The sequence below is a fragment of the Grammomys surdaster genome, unplaced genomic scaffold, assembly GCF_004785775.1.
Source record: "Grammomys surdaster isolate TR1022 unplaced genomic scaffold, NIH_TR_1.0 267, whole genome shotgun sequence".
NCBI classification, from domain to species: Eukaryota; Metazoa; Chordata; class Mammalia; order Rodentia; family Muridae; genus Grammomys; species Grammomys surdaster.
Genome location: NW_021604708.1, coordinates 3,527,640 through 3,535,156, shown reverse-complemented (window position 1 = coordinate 3,535,156; position 7,517 = coordinate 3,527,640).

Genomic DNA, 7,517 nt, shown 5'->3' with positions numbered 1-7,517 from the left:
TACAATATAAAGCTAACAGCTCTTACTGTTTAATTGTAATATTTTTCCAACACTTATTTATTTTTCATTTTGATCTTTTTTTAATCACAAAAATCAGTTTCCTCTTCCCCAACTCTACCTTCATACTTTTATACCTACCAAAGTCCAAGCAAAAAAAAATAAAATAAAATAAAAACAAATAAGAAAAAGAAATAGCCAAACAAGCAAACAAACTATGATTTTAAAACATGGATACATACACAAGCTTGGACACCATAATAATAGGTCAATAAGAAAAAAAAATGGCCAAACACAGCAGTATGAACCAAAAAGTTAAAAAAAATTCCACTACATTTGTGTTTTGTGCTGGCAATCTACTTATGGACACAGGGCCTATCCTTAAGTATGGGGTATTATACCCATTTGGACTCACTGGAGAACTGTTTTAGAAAACTGCTTTTAAGTGAGTTTCATTTGCAATAACTTCTTGGGTGGAAAGAGAACCCATAGAAGCTGAAGGTGACAGATGATACCAAGGAAAAGAGCGTCTTCATGACACAACAGGACTGATGACCCAATGAACCTACAGACTATGGCAGGACATATAGCTAAATCACAAGAAAAAGACCTTGTATCCACCAATATAAAAATTATAGAGTTACTGAAAGAGAAAATGAATATATCCCTTAAAGAAACCCAGAGGGAAAAGATAGAAGTAAATAAATCCCTTAAGAATCCAAGAAATAAAAAACCATTGAAGGAAATGCATAAAAGTGATCAAGACCTGAAAGTGAAATAAAAGCAATAACGAAAGCACAAACTGAGGGAATTCTGCAAATAAAAAATTTAGGAATATGAATAAAAACTACAGAGGAGCAAAATATAAGACATGGAAGAAATAATCTCAGGTATTAAAGATACAATAGAAGAAATGAATGCATTGGTCAAAATATGCTACATCTAAAAGACTTATGACACAAAACATCCAGGAACTCTGGAACACTATGGGAAAAAAAAACTAAATCTAAGAATAATAGGATTATAGAAAGGAAAAAAGTCCCAGCTTAAAGGCCTAGAGAATAGTTTCAAAAAATCACAGAAAAAAATTCTAATCTAAAGGAGAAGGTGCATATAAAGGTACAAGAAGCATACGAACCATCGAATAGATTGGACTAGGAAAAAAAGTCCCCTGGTACATAATAAGAAAAACACTAAAAGTACAGAAGAAAGGGTATTAGAAGCAGCAAATGAAGAAAAAAAAAAGCAAGTAACATATTAGAATTACACACACAACTTCTCATCTGGGACTCTAAAAGCCAGAAGAGTCTGGACAGATGTCCTGCAGACTCTGAAAGACCACAGATACCAGCCCAGACTACTATAACCGGCAAAACTTTCAATCACAATAGATGGAGAAAACAAAATATTCCATGATAAGGTAAAATTTAAACAATATCTATCTACAAACCCAGCCGTACAGAAGGTACTAAAAGGAAAACACCAACCTAAGTAGGTTAACTCTATACCCATAAGAAAACCAGAAATGAATGATCTCACACACACAAAATCAAAAAAAGGAAAACACACACAATCACACACTCAATCACCACACACACATGCACACGCACATGTATTCTGTATAGTACTTGAAGTTCTAGCTAGAGCAGTAAGATAACTAAAGGGGATCAAGGGAATACAAATTGGAAAGGAAGAAGTCAAAGTATTGCTATTTGCAGATGATATGATACTATATATAAGCTATCCAATAAATTCTACCAGAGAACTCCTACAACTGATAAACATCTTCAGCCAAGTTTGACTAGATACAAAATTAACTCAAAGAAATCAGTAGCCCGCCTTTATACAAATGATAAATAGGTCAAGAAAGAAATTAGAGAAACAACATCCTTTACAATAGCAACAAATAATGTAAGATATCTTGGTGTATGTAACTCTAACCAAGCCAATGGTAGGCCTGTATGACAAGAACTTCAAGTCTCTCAAGAATGAAATTGAGAAAGATATCAAAAGATGAAAAGATCTTCCATGCTCATGGATCTGTAGGATTAGCATACTGAAAATGGCCATCTTCCCAAAAGCAATCTTCAGATTCATTGCAGTCCTCATCAAAATTCTAATACAGACTTAAAAGAGAGCAATTCTAAACCTCATATTGAAAACAAAAGACCCAGTTTAGCTAAAACAATTCTGAACAATAAAGGAACTTGTGGAGATATCACCACGCTTGATCTCAAGCAGACTTACAGAGCAGTAGAAATAAAAACTGCACTGTACTGGTATAAGAACAGACAGGTTGACCAATGGAATCAAATCGAAGACCCTGAAATAAACCCACACAGGACACTTCATTTTTGACAAAAAAAAAAAATCTAACTGGATGTCTGCACATAGTAGAAGGCAAGTAGATGCATATTTATTACCCTGCACAAAACTCAAATCCAAGTGGATCAAAAGCCTCAACATTAAACTAGATACACTGAACCTAATAGAAGAAGATGATGAACAGCCTTGAATTCATTAAGACAGGAGGCGACATCCTGAACAAAACACCAATAGCACAGGCTACTACGATTAACAATTAATAAATAGAGTCTTGTGAAGCTGAAAAGCTTCTGTGATGCAAAGGACACAGTCAGTCAAACAAAGCAAAAGCGTACACAATGGGAAAAGAATTTTTTATCAGCTCCATATCCAATAAGGGCTAATATCCAAAATATAAACAACTCAAGAAATTAGATACCACAAAACCTAATAATCCAGTTTTAAAATGGGGTACAAATCTAAAATAAAATTTTCAATAGGGGAATGTCAAATGGCTGAGAAACATTTCAGGAAAAGTTCAACATCCTTAGCCATTAGGGAAATGTCAATCATAACTACAAGGGATTCCATCTTACACCTGTCATAATGGCTAAGATCAATAACACAAGTGACAACTCATGCCAGCAAGGATTTAGAGCAAGGGGAACGCTCCTCCATTGCTGGTGAAGTGCAAACTTGTACAACCACTTTGGAAATCAAAATAACAGTTCCTCAGAGAGTTGAGAATCTACCTCAAGACCTACCTATACCACTCTTGGGCTTATATTCAAAGGATGCTTTCTCATAGCACAAGGACAGTTGCTCAACCATGTTCATTGCAGCTTTATTCTTAATAGCCAGAAGCTAGAACAACACATATGGCCCTCAACCGAAGCGACAAAGAAACTCTGGTACATTTATACAATGGAATATTACTCAGCTGTTAATTTAAAAAATGACATCATGAAATTTGCAGGCAAATGGGTGGAACAAAAAAAAAGTCATACTGAATAGGGTAACTCAAGCACAGAAAAATAAATCTGGTATTTATTCACTTATATGTGAATATTGGCCTTTTAAGTAAATGATAACCAAGCTACAACCTGTAGACCCAGAGAGGCTAGGAAAAGAGGAAGGTTCTGGGAAGGGCACAGGCTCTCCCTCAGTGGATCAAATAGAATAGATTTGGAGGGGGTGTGCTGGAGAAATACCTCAGAGGTTAAGAGCACTGGCTGCTCTTCCAGAGGTCCTGAGTTCAATTCCCAGCAACCACATGGTGGCTCACAACCATCTGTAATGGGATCTGAGTCCCTCTTCTGGTATGTCTGAAGAGAGTGACAGTGTACTCACATACATAAAATAAATACATCTTTTTTTAAAAAAATGGCTTTTATGGATGAACTGGATCATAAAGGGACAGAAACAAGGAGGATCAGATTAGATGGGAAATCGGGTGGAAGGAGAGAGTGTGGAGAGAGATAACTGGAATTGGAGAGTATTTGAGTTCTAATGTGGAAATCCAGTGCAGTGCTAACTTCCTGGGAATCTATGAAGTTCATTCTCATGAGGACTCCTAGTAATAGAGAATGCAGAGTCTCAGCTGGTCATCTCTCATAGCCAGCTGAGGCTTCCAGCAGTCAGACTGGATGGCATTCCATTGAGTTGTTGGCCAAGGGTATCCCATAAAAATCCAAAAGACAAAGGGTTGCTCTCTAAAACTGACATCAGGGACCCATTGCTGAGGACAACATCCACACAACACATTGAGTTGGTGACTATGTAGAGCCCTACATTCTAAATTCTTTGGTGTAGAAAGATACCCTTGCAGGCTTCAGAAAGAGAAATGTGGACACTGACCCAGCTACAAAACCTTTGACCTACAATCTGTCCTGCCAGAAAATATGCCAGGACAACAGTGGCACAGAACTTATGAAAGCAACCAACCAATGTCTGGTTTTACTTGGAGCCCCACTTCACAAGAAGGTACCCATACTCAACACAGCTTGGGTAACCAAGAACCAGAGGCTAGACAGTGCACAGATCTAGGATAAAACCAAACACTACTGGTCTTTAAAAAATAAAGTATCATCCAGGCGGTGGTGGCACACGCCTTTAATCCCAGCACTTGGGAGGCAGAGGCAGGTGGATTTCTGAGTTCAAGGCCAGCCTGGTCTACAGAGTGAGTTCCAGGACAGCCAAGGCTACACAGAGAAACCCTGTCTCGAAAAACCAAAAAATAAAAAAAAATAATAAAGTATCAATAAAATGACTCCTACTGATATTTTTCTATACTCATAGATTAGTATGTTATCCAGTCATCTTTGGGCTTTCTCCAGCAACAGATAGAACAGAAGCAGAGACTCACAGGCAGGTATTAGGCAGAAAGGGAGTCTATCTGGGTGATCTCCATCAAAGCCCTCCCATCATAGCACAGGGGATCTTTTGGAAGAGGCGGCAGAAAGATTGTAAGAGCCAGAGAGGATGAAGGACACCAGTGGAACAAGACCCTCTGACTCAAGCCTCACCGAGACTGAAGTAGCAAGCAAAAAACCTAAAGGAGTATACAGGAGGTCCTCTGGAGATACGGGAAGCTCAGTACACAGACTCCTGGTTAGTTGTTCATTTTCTCAGCTCACATCATTCCTCTCAAAATAAATAAATACTAATTAAGCTAGAAATAAGTTCTGAGCAAAACAGATGCTGTAACTATGGGATCGGGAAGCTATACTTCAGGGACTGAGGCCCTGCGGTGGCCTTCCTTCCCCCCTGACACTGTGACAATATGAAACTTCACTTGCAGTACCTGATGGCAGCCACGAGCCCCACAGATTCAGACAGTACAAATATCACCTAGCAAGTGTCACCTTCCCATAGCTGCCCCAGAACCTGACTGCACCACAGAGGTCCAGGTGAGTACATGAAGGTAAGAGCTTAGATATCCTCAGCTGTGCCATGGAGTTCCATTAAAGCTGAAGTCTCTCTCTGACTAAGACAGGGAGGAATTGAAAGACTTTGTGAACCTTGGGTCCTCCACATTTCTTTTGACCCTGACAAGGCTGGTCCTTCAGTCTAGAGAGATCAAAGGAGGTGAGTTCCTGGAGATACAGAAATGGGACAGAAATGCTGAGGCATCGCTGTCCATCCTCAGGCTGGAGTCAGGACTGAGTTCTGAGGGTCATTGCCTAAGGTTTCTTACTTGTTTGGGTGTGCTTATTTGTTTGTTTGTTGTTTCTAAGGAATCAGGAAGATAGAGAAGATTTTCAGATGTCTATCAAAAATTTAAGACAATAAAGAAACAGTGCAGTAACATTAGTACTAGAGAGACAGAGGCAGGATAATCGTTTTTCAGTGGTTTACGTGGGGAGACTCTCTCAAAAATCACAAGAAAAAATACAAATATACATTTTTTAGCTTCCTTGTTTGCCAGCACTGTGACCCCAACAGACTCACTGGTGTTTGTAAAGGTTATATTTTCCACTTCTGATGCACTTCCACTTTTCAAATATGGGCACAATTTTCTTTTACAACAGCTTTATAATTAATTCCCCATTTGAAGGTTTTCCTTCTGGATGCATCCTTACAGTTTCTAGATTCTGTCACCTAATATTATACACACTTATCTCAACTTTAGTTTAGTCATTGTAGGTCTGCAGCATGTGGAGAACTGTAAACCACTAAGTGTAGCAGTCATCACCACCATCTTGAGAATTCCTGCTATAAGGATCCAGGCTGTGAAGTAGTACATCCTGAAACAGCTCGTCTTAACTTTAATCCCAGTGCTAAGAAGCAAAGAGCAACAATCTTTTTTGTTTTGTTTGATTGCTTGCTGGCTTGCTTTTAGAAATTCAGGATGAATGAGGTAAATTATATACCTCAGGCTCTTGGGAGTTAAACTCATGGGAACATCCATCTATCTAAACACAAATCCATCCTGTCTTTTAAATTAATTTCCTTTAACATTTCCCAAATAATATGGGAGATGAGCCACCTCACTCCTCTGGCAGTCCACTTCAGTAGGAATGAATCACTTACTAGAAGTACCAGAACCTGGTCTCAAGTGTGACTTAAAGTTTGGAAACAGGAATAGAGGATTTGAAATGGAGACTCTCCAGGAAAGCTAGCATTAAACAAACAGAAAAAAGTTGTCAATATTTTCCACCAGGACTTGGAGTTATTATTGATTGCAGCAATTTTTACAGACTCCAGTCTTTGAATAAACAGTTAACATTTATTCTAAAGACAATAACAAATGCTGATGAGCTTCTTATAAACATCCGGAGTATACATCATTATACGCAGATATTCAGAATGGTATTGTGATTTCTAAGATTCACTGATATTGGCAGCAATTATCCGTTTGTCAGAAGGGCAGTTGAAAGTCAATAACTGACATTTCTAGAGACATGAAACCACCTGGAATAAATCTGGCAATAAGGCTAGGTTCCTACAGATCACATATGCTATCAGAAGGACAAAGACATTTAAGGCAATCCTGTGAGTTTAGCAGGAAGGAGAACAGGGAACAGAGGCATTCCAAGTACTAAGAACACACAAACCCATGGAGCCACTGAAGCATCCAGATTCCTCTTACTCTAGAAAATATACCCAGAGATTACCATAAGTTCCAGAGAAATAAGAATGGAGCTCCTGAATGTACATAATAACATCCTACCGAGGTCTAAGTCCTCGAATCACCTCAGACTGATGTAGAACAAAGCAGCCTGCCTGACAAACAGGTTGCAAAAGAATCAGGCTGTATACAAACTGACATAACTGCTGCTCACAGGCCCCACAGAGGCAAATGCCACCAAGACCTCTTAGATGGGAGAGTCCCTGCTCATAACTGTATCCCCCAACCTACTGTATGCTTCTGCATGCAGCTATATTGAGAACACATAACTCAAAAACTTCACTCATCTCAGGGCAGCAGCTAACAAGTCGTTAATCCCTTTCTTCTGTCCCCCTCATCAGCAACAATTGGTCCATAGCTAAGTTGTTTCCATGGCTGTTCCATGCTCCCTTAGATGTGATGCTATTGGATGACTCAGAGCATCTATGACCCCTAAGCTACAGATGCTCTGAATCATCCAATAGGATCACAGCCCCCTGCTACCCAATCTCCTAGGAAGCATCCCAGGGTTCTACACAGCACTGTCCCTGGCTGCAACCTTGTGGATACACGAATTTTTCACACAAGAGTCTTTTTCAAAACATCT